This window comes from Falco punctatus (assembly GCF_963210335.1).
Source record: "Falco punctatus genome assembly, chromosome: 9".
Lineage (NCBI taxonomy): Eukaryota > Metazoa > Chordata > Aves > Falconiformes > Falconidae > Falco > Falco punctatus.
Genome location: NC_137589.1, coordinates 27,646,424 through 27,665,745, shown reverse-complemented (window position 1 = coordinate 27,665,745; position 19,322 = coordinate 27,646,424). Strand labels below are relative to the sequence as shown.

Below are 19,322 nucleotides of genomic sequence, written 5' to 3'. Positions count from 1 at the left end.
AATCCAGTGCATATGGGACACGTTGCTTAATACAATCCAATATCAATTTGTTCAAATCCAATAAAGTAATGACTAATTCTATTAATTCTAAGCATTAAATGTTAGAAGTAATACAACATCAAAATTCCTCTTTATAATACCTTAATTCTGCTTTGTAGAATAGTTTGTGAAATAATGGACATTGAAAAATATCTGGCACATGTCCAACATTTGAACAAAAATGTATCCTCTTTAGTATGAAGTAAAAAGAAACAAAATTCAGCTGCTTCTATCTGTACAGGTCAGAAACACCTCGACTGAGTTAAGGAGACAATGAGAACACATTTATGAGTGTGAAAAATACTTAAAATTTTGAAAAGTTTCCTACATAGAAACAATTGTGAGTAGACCTTAATTTTGTTAGAAGCAGTGCCATTACTTTAGGTTTACGTTAGAATGAGATCAGTTAGAAATAGGTGCAATTGAATATGTTTAGAGCTGTGTCCTAAAAGTTCCAGTGAGGTCATATTCAGAAGAATCCCAAATTAACTATTCCATGAAACTAAAGACTGTGTGAAAAGACAGTTATCCCAGCACATGATAACCTTTTATCTTCAGATAGAATAGTTTCATGCCCTGCTAGACATTTACTCTACATTCTGTTACCAGATTAAGTGTAATAACTAAATAACACTCCCGTGATGTCATTACCGGGCTTTATCAAATTCTGTTAGGAGAGGTTAGGCAGTCTTCATGAATGAATATGCACAGATTGGACATGAAGAATACTTTCCACCAGTGATTGTGAAAAATGTCAGATGCAAACTGGAGAAAGCAAGAAAGGTTGAGTGTGAGTAAAATATGACATGGCATTTTGTAACAGAGCTTCAGTCTGAGCTCCACTGGTGTCTGGTTATACAAGGAGCAGAGGACTAAGAAAATATGAAAAGGACCGCAGATCCCAGAGTCAAACAAACATCGCAGCAGTTTGTATTGCTCGTGAAGAACATTAACATTCTTGTATGCACTTAAGAATTTTGTTGCTTTCATTTTCCTAAAACTATGGACATATTTTTAATAGGGAGATGTACTAAGAATTTTTAAATGAGGCACTACCTAAAAGGCATGATCCCACAGACTGTTCCAATATTCTGTCTTGCTGTCACAACCACTCTTCTGGAAACGAAAGAATCTAGATGTGTCTCTTGAAGCATCAATATAAAAACATATGTTATCCCAAAGAAATACAAAGACATTAACATTTTAAAGTCCTAATATCAGCAGTGACTTTATTTGAATGAACCTTTGCTAATGACATTGCAGCTTTATAACAGCCAACAGTTACTACATTACAGAAATAAAAAAAGGAATAAAAAAGAAAGTAGCAATTTGGTGAGTAAAGATAGGAGCTACAAAGTAATGGCAATTGGCTGCAGGCTTCCCTTCTACCAGGTACACAGACTATAATAGATAAAAACGAAAGCTAAGAAAGGTTAGCATAAACTATAAACACATTAAATCATTGACAGGTGATATTAGTAGATATGAGTTTTGAAAAAACTTTGCTCCCCTAAGGCTAGCATTACATTTTCTAATTCCCTTTTCTGATAACTCAAGATAGAAAATTCCCTGATGATAATATGACTGCAAATATATAGCAGTACCTTATATACAGTAATATATACATTATAACTACACTAATACATTTCTGAGCTAAATAAGCCTTCTACAGCTGTAGCCTGCACAGTTATGTTTTACGTTATCTTTGAAAAATACCACATTCAAACCATCCACATAAAACTTACTGAATTACAATTCATAAAGACCCTTAATATGTTTAGTCCATAACGCCAGGTACATTCTAAGCATACCTCTAAAAAGACATAAAATCTTTTTCTGTTCTTATTAAGATGTAAAGCATAGATAGTGGTCAGATTAATAAAGATGACAAGGCCAGTTTTGTATGTCTAATCACTCTGTATATCACACCGGCATATTTCAAATGGAATCACATTATTATTTAGTTGAATTAAACTTACACCTCTAATTGTTAATTATGCATCAGGACTAAAGTAACTGAAGTAACAAAGATGCCACGCCAGGTCTTCAGCCAAATAAGCAGTAACTGTGTAATTACAAAGATGCAAGGTGTAATGATGTGTGGCTGATAACTGGCTCTTGTTTTATTTCTACAGAGCTTACTAAGGTAAAACTTCAAGCTCTCTCCCTCTGGTATAATTAATTTAATATTATTCATTTGCCCACACTCATTGTCATAAATAACACCTTAATACTCACTGATGTTTAAGAATTAAAATTAGATTTTGCTGCAGAGGGTTTATGAGACCTGTCTTTCAAAGGGAAAGATTCCTCAGAGTGTCAGAGATGGCAACAGAAGCGTTCAGTAGGGATGACGACAAGTTAGTGCTCTGTTGTACAAAACAGCAAACTCCCACAGAAGATCCATGTCAGACAGGTGACCCTAGAACCGTTATGCTGTCTTATAAGAAGCAGAGCTTCCTGACATTCAAAAACCCCCAAACCATAAACCCCTGATTGAACTGGTGGGTACTCTAAAGCATTACAGCTTCAAGGACTCCAAAAAAGGGAAGACTTTGTCTCACAGAAGAGTTCTGGGCAGAACTTGCCAATATTAAACCTTATGCTCTCAGCACTGTCCTATTGCAGGGCGAGAGCAGTCCAGGCAGAGCTCACCAGACATTGGCAGCTGCATGGGGAGCGACCTAAGACAGCCAGGAGTGACACGTGATGAGCTGGCCAGGGAGAGAAGCCACGAAGCATTAGTCTTACAGGCAAAGAGGCTCCTCTGTTCCCCCACCTTGAACGCTCTCACACAGTTAAGGACTTCAGCCAAGTCTGCAGAGCCAAGGTCAGTACCTTACTCTCTGCTTATAATATCTTTTTGGAGAACTTTTCCAAGGCTTTGGCATTAGTGTCTGGGAAGTAGTTACATGATGTTGACTGATAAATACTGCTGTATATACCCACTGTACAAAATATGAAATAAATTGATCCTTCCCTCGGTAGTAAGTCCTACTATCCAACAGTCAGCAGATTGGAGACCTTCTAATGTCAAATTGAGACACTAAGAGAAGGAGCCAACTTCTTGGCTCAGGAATATACTGAAAAGCACCGCCGTAAAAAGTGAGCCGAGAATTCATCCACAGTAAAACAAAGCAGTTGAAAGGCCCATCAGAGTTCAAATGATCTGGCCTTATAAAGGATGACTGAACAAAGTTTAGGAAGTACTTCATTACTGCATGCAGCCAAAGAGCATATTTATTTTTCTGACTACAGCTACTTCTTAAGTATTTGATATTTTTGGTAGTTTCTAGTTAAGCCAAGATTGTGAAAAGTACTGCGAAGAAAAATAGAAAAGAGCTCAGGAGCAATTTTTTTTTTTTTTTTTAAAGAGTGACTATAAAACAGGATGTGAGGGAATATAGAGAAATTGGAAACGTAAATCATCTAGACAACTGACTTAAAGTTGAAAATCTAATTTTGAAACTTTGGGTACTAGCATAGGCCCTGATAAGAGAAAAGATCAAGATAACAATCAGAGACAAAAGACCTGAGTATGCTTGCTTGATGCAATAACAGGATTTGTAAACTAAGAAACCTTCCTAGTCTACACTGAGTTCAGGTATGCTGAGAGGCTTTGGCATCAAAGAATCCAAAATTACACGAAAAAAACCCCTCATAGTCTACCTTTCCTCAAAGTAAATAAACATGCAGAACTTGAAGTCAGAGACCACACAGAGCAACCGCCTATCAATCCTTAAAGCTGATTAACACAGAAAGTAGTGAAAAGGCAAAATTCTGTCTTACGCTGGTAAACAAATCCTTGCTACAAAGGTAAATATAGTACCACGATACAGAACAGGTAAACACGTTAGAAAAGAAACAAATAGACAATACTCCTGTTGAATTAAAACTCAATACCTTCAATACATATCCATTATTGAGTTACATGCATGTTCAACCCAGCAGGCAGCTGCAGAGACACAGGGATGAAAATTGAGGAAACATTTGAAAATACCTAATAACCAGAGTATGACACAGAAAATAGGTGTGCCAAACTCATGCCTCTTTCACACTGTTCCTTAGGCTAAAACTGAGAGTCAAAGATGACAGTCTGAAAACATGGAGTAAATAGAAGACAGTTTATTTTCTGGATATCATAGAAAAGCAGAAATCATTCTTTGTCAGATCTGTTCCCACTGCCAAAGTGATATGTTAAAATACAGTAAAAGAATACTCATTATTGAAAAATCTGAGAGAGATACCAAACACTTCTTATGCTTATCTCCAGGATTTTGGAGATTTAGTAAGGGTCCTTGCACTTCTTAGTTAGGAATGACAGAACCAAAGAGTAAGTTTCTCCACAGTTCCAATCTTTCAAACCTTGATGTACAGCCTGAACCTGTAGACGTGTCAGTAGTCCAACCAAAGATATACATACACATGTCAAAACCTCTTAAACTTCAGCAGAAAACAAAGCAACTCCCTCTCCAGCCAGTTATTATGACAACTTCCCTGTGCAAAACCAATCTCTGAATCTACAAGTTTAAAGTCTCCCCACAAAACCCACCTTCTGTGGTTGTGCTTTAGATCCGAAAACCCAGGGGAAAAATACCTGCAGTAGCACTGCATCAAATAGCATGGTTAATTCAAGCAGAATGTGTTCCTTGCCATACAGCATCACTTCTCCCCCATAGCTCAGTGCTACTTTGCACCCAGATAAGCCTTCTGCACTATTCATTTAATACTGCTTCACTTCAAATCAGTTACAACTTCTCAGAAAGGCTTCCTGATGGCTGAGAGTGCCTAAAGCAATTCTTCGGAACCTTTAAGCTCTGACGATTTTCACCTAGGTCTTTAAGGTAAAATCATATTTAGGAGCCATCACATACATTCACGATCTGGACTTTAAGACTTGAAATCTGCGAGACTTGTGACAAAAGACTAGAAGGAGCCACAACAGATGTGGTCAGAGACTGAATTGGAGCATGGTATGATTCCCTCCTAGATTAAAATATTGTGTTTGCTGGCTATGATGCTAAAATTTGCAATTAGTACTTTTTTTATTTCAAATTGTAGTATCAATCTGGAAAACATATGTTGCACCTAGAAATCCTATAATGACCTTTTAATATATTTCTCCTTAAGTATGAATGGTGTTATCAGTATTCTGGTAGTTGGCAAGGTGCTAGAAACTCCTGTAACAGAGGAGAAAGAGGCAGCAGTAGGGAGGGGTTCTGATATGTTTTCATAATTAATTGCATATTAATTAGAGCAATAAAGCATGAGAATGTTCAAAGTCATTCTCTTACCAGTGGGTAGGCTGTATGGGATATGTCCTTTGTTTGTAAACCCCATGATTTCAGCTACTCAAAAAGATACGGTAAGACAGCAGACTGGTCTTACATTGCCACGACGGGACATTTCCCCAAGGATCAATATTAACATGACATAAAGGCAAAAGGTACTTTCACTATCTTGCATTCTCCCTTTCCCTCTCAATTTCCTTCCCTCCCAAATAAAAAAGACAAGAAAACAAAGCACTAAATTTTGTTATTTCAGTTCCAAACTGGCAAAAGGCCTTTACTTTCTGTAGGAGCAGGTAATCAGTTTTGTGATCTATTGTTGCCATTGTCTAGCCACAATTATTTTTTTTTCCTTACTATATAGTTTACAGCCATACATTCTATATTATTTTTTTCTCAAGAAATTTAAAAAAGAAAAGTTGATTATCAGTCATCATTTCTTCTCTCTTTTACCTGTTCTCCATTACCACTAAAGCACTGTTATATAAGGTAAGGATGTAGGTGTTGTGTATTTTATTTTTAAAACCATCACATACAATCTTGTGCATCCTGATCCTTGTTTCTCTTGCCTCATAAGCACACTCAGAAGTCCCTATGCATGGTGCAATGAAAAAAAAAATAAATTAGCTCACTGTACATTTTACTTCTGCGTACATGATTTTTTCCCTTTTCAATGCAGTATGAGTTTTTCTGGAGTGTTAACAGAATTATTTTCAGCAGATTTTCTGTGGCATCCTTCATCAGTAGCTTAGAAGTTACTTTAAGCCTTTTGAAGAACAAATGTCAACATTTGAATACCAGTTAACTTGCAAGTCCAGTGAGATTCCTAGAAAAAAAAGAAAGCGAAGCGCCAAACCAACACTTTCAAATCAGACTGCCTAAAAGCACAGAAAATCAGAAAGACATTCTGCTGCCGTTACTCGGTGAAGAGTACTTTACTCCATTAATAAAACAGGGTTGGACAGTGCTGAATGCAAGACTAGAGAATCTTAATTCCCTGCGTAAATAGTGGTTATAATCTTTAAAGCTCTTTCAGCATCTGATGCTTTTGTAGCTGAGGACTCCACTGAAAAAGTCGCCTGTTCTCAGACACCAATACAATCATTTTCCAACTCAGCAAGATGCAAGAAACATACTCAAACACAGGTGTAACAATTCTCCAGCAAACATCTGCAGCCTACCTACCTGCAGCTGATGATGTATGTCCAAACCTTACACCATTTCAGAACTTCACATTTTTTAAAAAAAGCCTCACAAACATGCAGTAATGCAGAAAGATTAACATGAAATTTAGTTTGGGAAAGAGGATCTCTGCTGAAATCCCAGAATTACTTATTACAACCTATCCATCCTCCTACTCTCAGCTTTTAGTATCTCACTGTTTGGTCATTACATAAAGTGGTTTGCAAAGCATAGTCATAATACTATTTCCCCCCAGTCCGGTTTGTGAAAAATGTACACTTCTATTTAAAGCAACATCATGTTTAATTTTGTGGCAATAAAGGATTTTTTCTGCATTCTGATTATGAATATTTAAGGTAAGAGGACTGAACATGCCCACAGGGGAAAATAAATCTGGATTTTAAATTTAATTTGCAACGATAAAGTACGGAATAGTTATTTCTGTTTATAGCATGCTAAAAAAGGTAATGCAAGTAAGCAGTGTAAGCTACCGGTTATTGATGCGAGCTCTGTTTTACAGCAATGGTAATAGCTTTTCCTCTCAAGGGATGACAGTATTTCTTCTAGAAACTATAAATTTTATTTATTATTTTACATTTTCAATGCTGAATTTTGATCTTAGATTTGTAGTTTGATGTTTCTTAGCTAAAATACTTTCACACTCATGTCCCACTCATTTTTTATGGCACCTATTTAATTAAATACATTTCAAGCAAAAAGAACAGTAATATTAAGAGTGGGTTAAATTTCTTCCAAAACCTTTCTGCCCAGGGAGGAAAGTCTGATATGGATGTACCTAGAAAGCTGTCACACCTACTGATGCCTTAAAGGGAATTATAGTCAAAAGAACAAAGTCACTTTGAGTTTATAGATAATAAACAGTTCAGAGCAAACTTTTGATATCAGAATCAAGATGTTACAATCAAAGATGATACTGAAGTGCCAGTGTGTGAGAAATAAAGAGGTTCAATCACTGAATGTAAAGAGTCAATTCCTATACTATGGAGCTCACCAAAATTATATAGGAAATTAGATAGTAGCACATCAAAAAAATTCATAAAATGAAGCTATTTCCCCTGACATTTTTTAAAAAAATGACGGATATCATTGTCATTCACAGTCTGAGAATTGTTTCAGAAACAAAATTTCAGTCAAATTTAGAAGTACCAGGAGAAATAAATCATGAAGTTTGATCTATTTCATAAAGCATTGTGGATCTACTGTGTTCTGAAGTATGCAAGAGAAAATTAACGTGAAGGATTTAAAACTATAACATGTAACCAACTTCTACCAAAAACACCACAAAACTGGTAGTGAAAGAGGAAAGGAGTAGAGAAAGCAATGGAAGTTACAAAAAGCAAAATATCAAGCATCCATAGGCAAAACCATGTTATTAATCATATTAATGGCCAGAGTTAGGTTCTATATTTGTGCAAATAAACACACACACATATAGCATACAGAGAAATAAAGAACAGTAATATAAAATAATGTACTCAGATTCAAGAATTTAAATTACTTGGGTTCATGAGGAATGCATGATAAATGTGGGTTATAAAAGTTTACTGCAAACAGATAAATGTGTATACACTGGAAACATGAACAGCTGTTCAAGCACAGAAGGACTTAGATTTGTTACCACATAACAAACCTTAGGAAAATTTAGACTCTACTATAGTGCATGTTTGTAGGAAGGCAAAAGTGGTAAGGATGGCATTGTGGTTGTGATTGGAGTGCAGACAATGAATCCAGGTTCAATTTCCACATTTTCCCATGGGGGCTGGAGCAAACATACCTTGGACAGCAGATGCTATAACAAAGTGAGATGGAGTTTGAATTTACAGTTGGTTACATGCTCTCCAAGCAGAGAAACCTCCGCAAACTCTGAGACTATTCACAAGGAGAGTTAGAGCTCAGTGGCTGATATGTTTTAAAATTTACACCTGAGCTTTCTCACGGTGATTGCCCCTTGAAGACAAGCCTCGAGTGTGAAACTTTTCAGAAGCATTTACACTAGTCTAATTTTAGCCCCACAGAAGTCAGCCATGGAATAATTTACTTAGTAGCAAAGTTATGAAAATTATGGAAGTTTGAAATATTCCCCTTTCTTCCTCAGCTTATGCTCCTCAGAATTGTGTTTTTTACCTTGCAGTGTTACTACAAAGGCAAATTTAAATACCTTGAATGTCCAGGTGACGGAAACGTGGAGGCAACCGTAAAATGGATTCCTTAAAATTGTAATGGTGAGTTACATTGCTACAGCTGAATGATAAAAGGTAATGTTAAATCACCATGCAGATTTGGAAATATAGCATGTTGGAGGGATTTTAAATTACAGAGTTGACAAACTATCAAGCAGTATCAGCCCCCATGTTGAAAGATAACAATTTTAAAGCTACCAACAATAGTAACAAAAAAAAAAAAGTCACAGTCATTGAAATAAAATGGGAGAAATTACATTGAAAAAACATGAAGGGAATCTTATATGCTAAAGGAAGGGAACCATGATATGCTAAAATTAAATCAATTTATTTAGATTATACCCCTCATATAATCCACCACATATCCCTTTTTGCTGAGCAAAATTTTACATGGCTTTTAAATTCCATTCACCATGCAAGCTAAATAGCACAGGGAAAAGCACAGGCTGACATAGTTTACTTGATCTTTTGACAAAGTGCTTCACTGTTAGTTTCTAGGTAAAAAGCAAAGATTTAATGTGGATTAAAAAAATAGCTCAGAAACCAAAATGTAGGAATGCACAGGCAACCTTTAGCATCCAGTTAATTCAGAACCTTGCACCATGCATCTCTTCACAAAAAGATACAGGCTGACAGTTTCAAAGAAGCCTAAGGGAGCTTCAGTTACTCGTTCATTTGAAATTTGAATTTCAAATTAGAGATGGACACCTAGATCCCTCAGTCTTCCTGGAAAGCCCTACCCTTAGGATTCTTTGTGAAACACTCTAAAATCTCAATGAAAACTTCAGCTTGATATACAGTAGTGGACAATGGCAAGCACACTATTAGTATGCAAAAGCAGTGAGAGAAAATGTCAGTACAGTTTTAATGTATTTTGGTAAAATAATGGTTCAGAGTGACTAGAAACAGTGAGTTTCATTCCGGTCAATCTCTCTCAAAAGAGAGGGAGTTCAGAGGCGGCTGTCAACAGGCAGTTGCAAGCATAAATAATTTGTTATTATAAGGAGACAGAAAAATACACACATCTTTTGACTTTCTCAGGAGTTTGTGCTTCGACTGCTACATTAGATAAATGAACTAGGATAACCCTTACTCATCCCTTTCAAGTTCATGAAAAACATGGTTCAGTGAAACAAAAAGACAACAAAATTAAACCCGACAAAGTTATATGCTCTGAAAAATGCACAATTAATCTAGGAGTGTCATTGCCACTAAATATTACTGAAGACCTATGTAACACAAATAAAAAAAGAAGGCAAGAACAGCCAACAAAGAAAAAGGACATTTTAAGCTGTATTTGAAAAATATAGTATACAGTGTCTTAAGCAATCTACCATAAAATAGATTTTACAAGAGCTCAAGGGGAAACAGATTTCAATTTGAGAAATCTTCACTTCTGGGATTATAATAACTAAGAGGTAGATCATATAAAATACATAATAACATATTTTAATATATTTTCTGAATAAATTTTATATAATAAAGACTAAATAATTTTAATAGGTTTGGATGAGTTTGGGTTTTGAGTTCTGTGGAAAGAGGGGCAGAGAAAATTCTCAAATTCTGACTAAATGACCATAGTTTCCACTGTCATAGCTCAACGCACAACTTCTAATGTTCCACTAACTTTACTGAAGACCAGGAACTATACAATTAGAGCATACTGTCTAACATTGATATTGAAAGTATAAGCAAAATTGGATGACTTATAGAAGACAAGAAAAAGGACGGCAGCATGACAGACTAGAGTCGTGTCCCAGCGAAGAGGCTGCAAATACAAACAATAAAGCAAGCTAACAGAAAGTTAGGAACTCAGATCCTCTCACATATTTTAGATGCCAGGGCACAAAGTAACATGATCAATTGATGAATCCTAAACAGTTGTGTTGTATCAGCTTTTAATGAATTTGAAGATGTTATACTATGCAAAGAAAAACCTAAGAAGGTACACAGTAACAGACACAGTTCATTTAATTCTGGCTTGTGAGTCATGTTTTCTAGACTTGTGACCATTCCCACTGATCTCTAGACTCTGCTGCTTCATATCCACATCAATGGTGACACTGAACCCCTAGGCCTCTCTCATCAGATAAGACCTCACTAACAGAACAACCAAACACATCACTTGGCTTCCAGACTATGGCTTGTGTAAATAATTCTTACATACTTCCTGCTTTTTTGCTTGGATGGCATTAATTCTTGGGCAGTTTCTAATCCATCAAATCACGTGACATTCTTCTGTGCAGCACTCTTAGCTAGTCAATAACTCCAAACCTGGGATTTGTACAGTTAAACATTTCTGTTTATTTTCACTCGTAATCTGCCCCTACTAAACTGCAGCCTATTTTATTCAAACCATATCTTGAGTATAGCAACAACATTTTGACACACAGTCCTGTCCTCCAGTGACTTTTCACCCTTCCTCAATTAGCGTCACCTATGTCTCCTCCATCATCCAGGTCATTAATAAAAGATACTGCATATTGTTTTTCCTATGCTCAGAAACTGTGTACTCCGATGTAGGTTTCTGCCAATAAAGACTGAACAACACAGTGCAACTCTCATTCAAGATGTCTTAAAAAGAAAGTATAGGAATGAAATATAAGGCAACAGTTGACGTGATTAAATACAGAAAAAAATATATGAATATATGCAATAAGTTAAAATATAATTAGCCATGAAGGGAACATACTTTCATGTAACAATAACACAAAAGATCTAGAAATGCTATCCCATTCATCTCAATGGAGATGTTAATTTCAGATTAAGTCAAATTAAAACAAACACACAAAAGAAACAAAGCCAGCATTCCGTCTCTGAAACTACATGCAAATTGAAGCATACTTGCATCTTGGCAGCAGTTTTAACTGAAACATTTCTTAAGCTTAATCTAAGAAAGGATATACTTGGTCAGACCAAACATTTCACTTGTCCTGTGCCCCCTCTTTAGCAGTGGCCCAACATGGACATATATGGGAGTGTACAAAGTCCAGGGAAACATCCAAGCAGACCTTCCCAGCCTCCAGTGCGTGAGTTTCAGTGGCTCTGACAGAATTGTCATCTTTGTAGTCCTTGACAGATAGTATCGGTAACCAGTCTTCCTACTTTTTGAATCAATGTAAACTCAGCATGTGGCAAGGAGTTCCATGGCATAACTATATGAAACATGAAAAAAATACCTCCTTTGGTTCACCTTAAACATACCGCCTACTAGCTACATCTAATGCCCAATGTCCTTGTAGTAGAAGTTGCTGAACAATCACTCATAATCTATTTACTCACCACTCATGAGTGCATAAAGTTGTCATAGCCTTCCCCAATTTTCTTCTTCCCAGAATGAAAACCTGTAGTTCTACTTGTTCCTTGTTTAAAAGATTTAATCATCCTTTACTCATCCTACTCATTCTTCTCTTTAGCTTTTCAAGGTGTAGATGCACCGTTGACACTGCTTGTAACTATGATGTTCTCTACTTTGTTCTATTTCTTTCTAAAAATTTCTACTATTAAATTTGCTTTTTTTTGACTGCTACTATTTTCATAGCTCACACTGAATACACATATCTGTGAATATATAATCTCACAGTGAAGTTCTTGAACAGTAATTGTAATTTGGAAGTCCATTCTTGGGCACAAAAAGGCTTTTTTTTTTTTTTTACCCTTTGAGAACTACTTTACATTTCTTTACAATGAACTTCACTTGCCACTTTATCACTCAGTATCACTGAGGTGCTTCTTTTCAGTTGGTTTTCATTTCTTGTATTCTGAGTAATTTAGTATGACCTGCAAATTTTTCTGTATAAAGCAGACTTCCTGTTCCTGGTGAATTTGAAACAATGCTAGTCTTAGGTCTTTAACAAACTGTTCAGTAAGCTCTTTCTTAGTCTATCTTATTGCGGTTTATGTTTCTATTTGACAGGCATGTCTTCATTTCTTACATACTGATTTGTTGGTGCCTCCTTGTAAGAAGGTTTAGCCAAAACCAGAATTGTTGAACAGACTAAACATACACCTGTTAGAGATGTATCAAAGATAGCTGAATAAAGCCATTTAAGATATAGTCAAATATCTTCAAATATATATTCAAATATATAGTGAATTAGAAAAATTCAGTGGAACCTTTTTGCATTCTAGTGGATTTTGATTTGGTACTTAAATCCAAGACCAAAACCAAGCAGACGGTTCAAGATGCCAATACACTGCTTTGGAAGTGGTCTAGATGAAAGCATTCTGCAGTTCACTTGTTGAGATTTGATGATGTTTTTGCAGTAAAGGTCCCCTACAATAAGTATATGATACAAACCCCACCTGTCAGTAAGAATTACCTGCACTGAATTCAATAGCCTTAGAAGAGTTCATAAAAATGGGTTAAATAATGTTAATAAACCTGTAACGCTTTTACTCTTGACATTTTATTATTTGGTCAACACTATGCAACTTCTCTGAAACTGAGCTACAACTCTATGCACTGCTCATTCCAAAACACTTAAGCAGACACCTGTCTACAGTAAAATGATACCTATCATCTACCTTTATCCAACTATTGTATGCTCTCCATGATCTTTATCTCTCCTATTTAACTTGTTCTGCACTCAGTATTTACCTTCATAGCTTCACCTTTCTCCTTTTGTTCCTGCACTTTATTCCTCCCTCCTTTTTCAGTTCTCCCCCTCCCTAGTCTTGCCCATCTTTGCCATTTTAATTACAGTTAGAATGACTTACACCAATGCTCCTCAACACAGTTTATTAGCAAATCCAGTTTCTGGTTGTATGCAAATTTGCCAAAAATCTGTCAGCTGAAATTCTCCACACTTGTGTGCCTGCCCAAGGTGATTCTTTTTTCTTAAAAATGGCAGCTTACTGAGCTGAGCTGCTTCCAAGAATGAAGCTGGGGAAAATCACATTGTCTTTTCAGGTTACAATAAGAAAAATATAAAGCAACTTGCTCCTTAAGAAGCTTTAGTGTTGTTTCGTTAAACGGGGTTTTGTAATATGGCAAAGAATTGTCAGCATTTTACTGAGCCCATGACAATTTCACTGAAATTTGGCCAAGTTATAGAGTTTCTATTAACTTCTGTTTACATCTCCCCCCCCCTCCCCCTTCTTTTTTGAAACCTGGATGCCAAAACACTCTGAATCACCCACTACACACAGCCTGCTCCACCTTCCCACAGCTTTTTTTCGCCTCAGACCTGCCCCACTACCGCACAGCAGCTGCCAGGCGCAGCAGGACCCCCCAGCTGTGCACCCAGGCTGTGCGGCAGCAGCCACACTCAAGCACACCACAATGAAAAACTGCATGGTACAAGGGAGCGTAAAAGCCACAAGGGTGCTGAAGAAGCCAAAAGAGAGAGACAGAAAGGGATGAGGCACTTGGAAAGGAAGACCAAGTGTGCTTCAATACTACAGGACCAAAAAGGAGCTAGAGGCTTAGCTGCTTGTAATCACTTACAGTCCATTCCCTAGACTCCAAAAAGTGAATCCAATAGAGGGAAACCCTTTCTACAACTAACAGAGGTTTCAAGCTTTCCGGTTTTAAGAGGTTATACCCATATTTTTCCCTGTTTTATTTTTAAACAATTCTCCGATCCAGTTGAAATAGGTTAATTTTGAGAAACGTTCATCTTGAGCTAGATGATTTGCCTGAAACAGTCTCCTCTAATAGCTGGTAACTGGTGCATTATGAAAAAATGAAAAAATGACGTTATTAATATGCAACATGAAATACAGGCACCACTTCTAGCTTCCTCTATAAGACAGGAACTTGTACATAACATTTACAGACCTGTCCATGCAAACACCTTGTTTGACCACCCTCTGAGTCTTCTATAGGCTTCTAAGTGAATCTACTACCTTGGCCAGTCCATTGATGTCTGCAAATCCTGAATGCACAACCTTCTCTTCTGTGCATGAAGAAAACAATTATCAGAGTATCAGCAATAATTAATATACATATTGAAATTCACTGCACACAGGATGCCTGCACATCGTCGTTGGAAAAATCTGTAGTAACATGTGAACTGCCAAATTTTGCATTCTGAATACTGACCGATGTGTTTCTTTCTAGTCTGAATGGTACCCTGATTCTACTTTTCTCATCCTGAGCTTTCCTTCCTCTCTCTCTACTTACACTGGCTGCCTCCATCACCTATGGCACTGTGGTTATATTTTAGACTGTCAGCTTTGCAGCTGTATCATATTTAAAGCTTCACAAAAAAACCCCAATACTTGTGAAACAAGTACTACTAGGCACAAGAGAAGAACTCAAAGAGAGCAAAAGGACTAATAGTCTAAGTTATTCCTGTCACATCAAATAAAACAAAACAACAAATTACAAAAAGCAATTTGTCTTTCATTCTGCTACCCAACTGTTTGAGATTTTAACTTTAAAATTGCACCCAAATTATAGGTAACTGTTGCAATTTAGCATTTCTTTAAATGATTGCATAGACAGCAGCATCCCCACATTCCCTTAAGTACCTGTGTAAGAGTAACATATGCGTACTTACAGGTTATTAGCAGACTGTAGAAAAATGTACGTTACTGTCCAAAAGAGTTTTACAGAACAATCAAGAAAGGACGAGAGCATGCTTCAGAGAATTAGTTAATATACAGCACAAGAACTCAATCAAAGGGTGGAACACACCTACACGAGAGACATACACCCGCAATAATGGTGAAAATGCTTGCTGTATCTGCCCATACAATATACTGCCCATGCAACAAAACTCAGACTGTATGAATTTAGAATATATCCTAAAAAGATAAAAGTTGAACAATTATTTCTTGGTGGTAGTCTTGTGTAGCAGGAGTAGTTTCAAGATTTGTCTTACCCAGAAGCCAATTCCAAGACATGACATCATGGAAACTCCATTTTAAAGATAAAAAAAAGTCTTAGCTGTCTCTCTAGTATCTGATGCCCAGCGAACCTTCTCATTTTCTCACTGTCCTTTTGCAGTTCTGAAGAAAGAAGACATCTAATCCAACTTTGAATATTCTTAAACCTGCTCAACTTTACTGCCATTTCTACCTTGATATGGAAGCTTTCAAGGTTTTGTTTCTATTCCCATTCTAACAAAAACTGCCCAAACCAAATTTGTGTAAACTGATTCTTCTTTATGTTGCAAATAAAATTACACCTGCACTGAACCCTTCCCCCCCAAAACCCCAGAAGCTTATCTGCCATAACTAAGGACTTTACTGTTTCTTTCACAAAGTTTTTATTCTTTTCTATGCAACATAACTTCATTTTTTTTTTTTAAATCTAAATGGTGGTACATTGGTAATTTGCTCCACTAACAAACTTCACTGAATATTCAAATAAAATACATGAACTACAGCAACTGATATCGGTGAAATACGCTGTTCAGTATACTGATCACAGGTAAAGTTTGCTTAAAATGCTCATGTATAAAACTTAAGTAAATTAATGCATTGAGATTCAAGGTTCTTCAGAAAGTAAGGAAATGATAAATATCACCGGCTTTGTTTCTCCTTTCCTAAACCAGAATAAAATAGTTTTGATGCTATTAGAATCTTAGCAGTTTATGCCTTTGTCAAGAGTACTGCAATGTATTTTGGGTTCCACCGTGTTTTAAAAAGCATTAACATAATATTGACTTAAAAAAAAAAAGAAAAAAAAAAGAGAGAGTGCTTACCTACTGACACATAACATTTTAAATGTGTACAGCTGTAATTCTTTTCACCATGAGAAGAAAAACATAAAAATTCTCTAACGTAATACACATTTGAAGCACAATCCACAAAAGACCATTTGGTAGTTACAACTTATTTCTTTAAGATCAATTGTTGATATCTCAACTAACTTTTACAACTACATTTTCACTTTTTCTCTCTATTCAAAGACAAGACTGAAGAGAGTTATCCAATAAAGCTCTTAGACATGTTCTTGAATTTAAGCACACATTAGAATCCCTTGAGGTAAAAAAGCCACACTTAACTCTAAAACTGTTTTCTTACATTATTTTGTTATCAGAGATTTCACCCCCTAACAAAGACAACCAAGCAAAATATGTATATAATTATTTCTGTATCATGCTGTAGCTTCAGCAACATCTTCAGTTGGCATATCTTCCACATCAATTCCTGGAATATTTTAACTACACTGTTGTATCACGCACTTGGACGTCACTTCAGCAAGTATAAACCTTTAGGCTCATGTTAAGAGCTCCCTTTCAAGATCCATTGGAATTGCTCACACATCCTTAAATACCTGATGAACTGTGACAAATGAGTAAGAAGGAAAAAGGCTCAAACTAGTCACGTTCTATAAAAATTAGATTCAGAAATATACATACAACATTTCAAGACTCCATAGAGATAGGAACAGGGCACCTTTTCCAGAAACTTCCAGTATATTTCAGTTTTTCCATTCTAAATAGACAACCTTTAATATCAAAGTCCAAGTTTTCACAAATGCAAGACTTCTACAAATACGGCCCAAATTAACAAGAGCAGCCAGGTACACATCACACGATAAGAATTACACCAAACAGCTAAGAAGAGAGACACATGAAGTCAACAAAGTACTTTTTAAAGTACTTTAAAAAATGTAAGTTAAATGTTTTTCAAAGCAACAGAAAATATTTTCTCATAGGATTTTCTTTGAAAGAGAATATTCACTTATTTGCTTACCAATATCAGTACTTATTATTTTAATATGTATAGTCAGATTAAGAAAGATAATCATGCACATAGATCTGAGGTAACTAACAGGTTATGTTACCTCCATGTTACCAGTTTTGAGTCTTACTGATGGAAAATGGTATGGAGTATGACAAATAAAATGAAACTCTCTAGTCCCACGCCACAGGGACTTTCATTGACCTCTTAACTGTTCCTATACTAAATTGCTACTTCATTTTTAATGAGTGTTCTATAAATGGAAGTAGTTGTTTGTATTCTCAATCTGCAAATGTTGCAAAAATTTCTAAAAATGGGTCAGCTGCAAAAATCTAAATACCTGCAGTCCATTAGTATACAGTAGTATTTAAAAAGTATTCTCAAGAACTGATGTTTAATAGTAGACGTGTATTTTAATGACAAATTTGAAATAATATCATCAAATAATGCTAATTTAAAAAATCAGGACACAGTAATGCTCATGGGGAGTCCCATTACCCAAAATAATACATGTCTACAATTAACCAAAAAACAACACACACGTGCATATGCACAGAAAGAAATTGTGACTAGGCTTGAAAGATGACTTACGCGTAAGGATGCTTCAAGAGTCAACATACCAGAATTCTGTTCTGCCAGTGAAACCACTGCTGTACTTTCATAAGAGGTTTAATTTCAATTAATTCTAGCATGCTTAGCCTAGTTTGGATAAAAGAAGCCACATTGTGTTTCTCACACCAACTAAGTTATCTTAATTGTAGCTACAACATGTACTGGAGATCACTACTGCAAAGCCATATAAATTCCAAAGCTTTCAAATTGATGTTCCTTCTGCAGAAAAACCAAAACTGAAACACTTCAATGTTTAACAAAAGTCGTATTTTGATGAGCCTCTGTTAGGACACTAATCTGGGCTGTGGAAGCACAGTCAAGTACTTGATCTGCCTGATTGAGAACTAATTTTCCACTATTAGACCACACCACTTCAGGAATAATGCTTGTGTTTTCTCCTCCTTACCACAGCTTTTCCATCCTTTTCTCAAAGGAGAAACATCTTACAGAACAGTATACTTTTTCAACTCCAGTTTAATTCCCACCTCCTCTGGCTTTTCAGTTCTTGAGCTTGGGAAGTTGATAATAAATTGCAGGCATAGCTGCATAGGCATAAACGTTGTTGCTGCCATATATAGTTTTGAAGAGTCCTAAAGGTAACTGTACCATTCACTTCATCAACAGGACAAGGCATACAAGTAAAAGGCTGCAAACGTGCATTTTGATGACCTTCACAGAAGAACAGTCTGAACAAGCATGTTATTTGTATCACCAATTCATTAATAAAAGCTAACAACTCTGCCAAACATACCATCATTGTCTGGAAGAAATAAAAGCAATGTTCTTCAATAAATGTTACTTCGTTGAAGCAGTCTACCTTTTCAATTCTAGCTTTCATCCACATAAGGGCACAGACAGAGAATCACTGGCACAAGACAATCCACTGTGTAAAGCGTACTTGTCACTGAAACTCTTACACTCCATAAGATTGTGCTAAACTTAACATTAATTGTGAATCCCCAGCACCCTGCGTGTTTGGGACTTCACACTAAATTGATCTCTCCACTGTCAGTTCCAACATTTCAGTCTCCTCTCAGGCAATGCTAGTCTTTCCTCCTCAAACCTGTCATAAGAATACTCTTTCCTGTCTTTACGAAAGCATTCCATTTAAAACATCCTTTAAAAAGGCTGATTTAGTGAACTTTCAAGTCTTGATCTATGCTGCTTTGCTTTTTATCTCTTCCTTGCACTCTGTTCTTGATCAGTCTCAAGGTAGATCTTAAAATGCACCATCCAGTTAAATGGTATTTCAAGTTTCCATAATTAATTAGGAACCATTCTCCTTTCCTTCCTAATTACACATATGAATCCCTCAAGCTTAAGAAATAGGAGTGGGATAAAATAGTACAAACAAACTTTT

General features: G+C 36.2%; 1 protein-coding gene across 5 annotated transcripts in view; it reads right to left on the bottom strand.

Moving 5' to 3' along the window:
- Positions 1-19,322, bottom strand: part of LOC308069158 (heparan sulfate glucosamine 3-O-sulfotransferase 1-like) — a 75,429-nt gene that overhangs the window by 17,722 nt on the left and 38,385 nt on the right. Inside the window, exon 1 of one of the 5 annotated variants that reach the window (XM_080400986.1) lies at positions 1,096-2,974. The exons of the other annotated variants lie outside the window; for them this stretch is intronic. The gene's annotated coding sequence lies outside the window, so the exon portion shown is untranslated. Of the gene's footprint in view, positions 1-1,095; positions 2,975-19,322 lie in introns of those variants that run through there. 5 annotated transcript variants of the gene reach the window in all.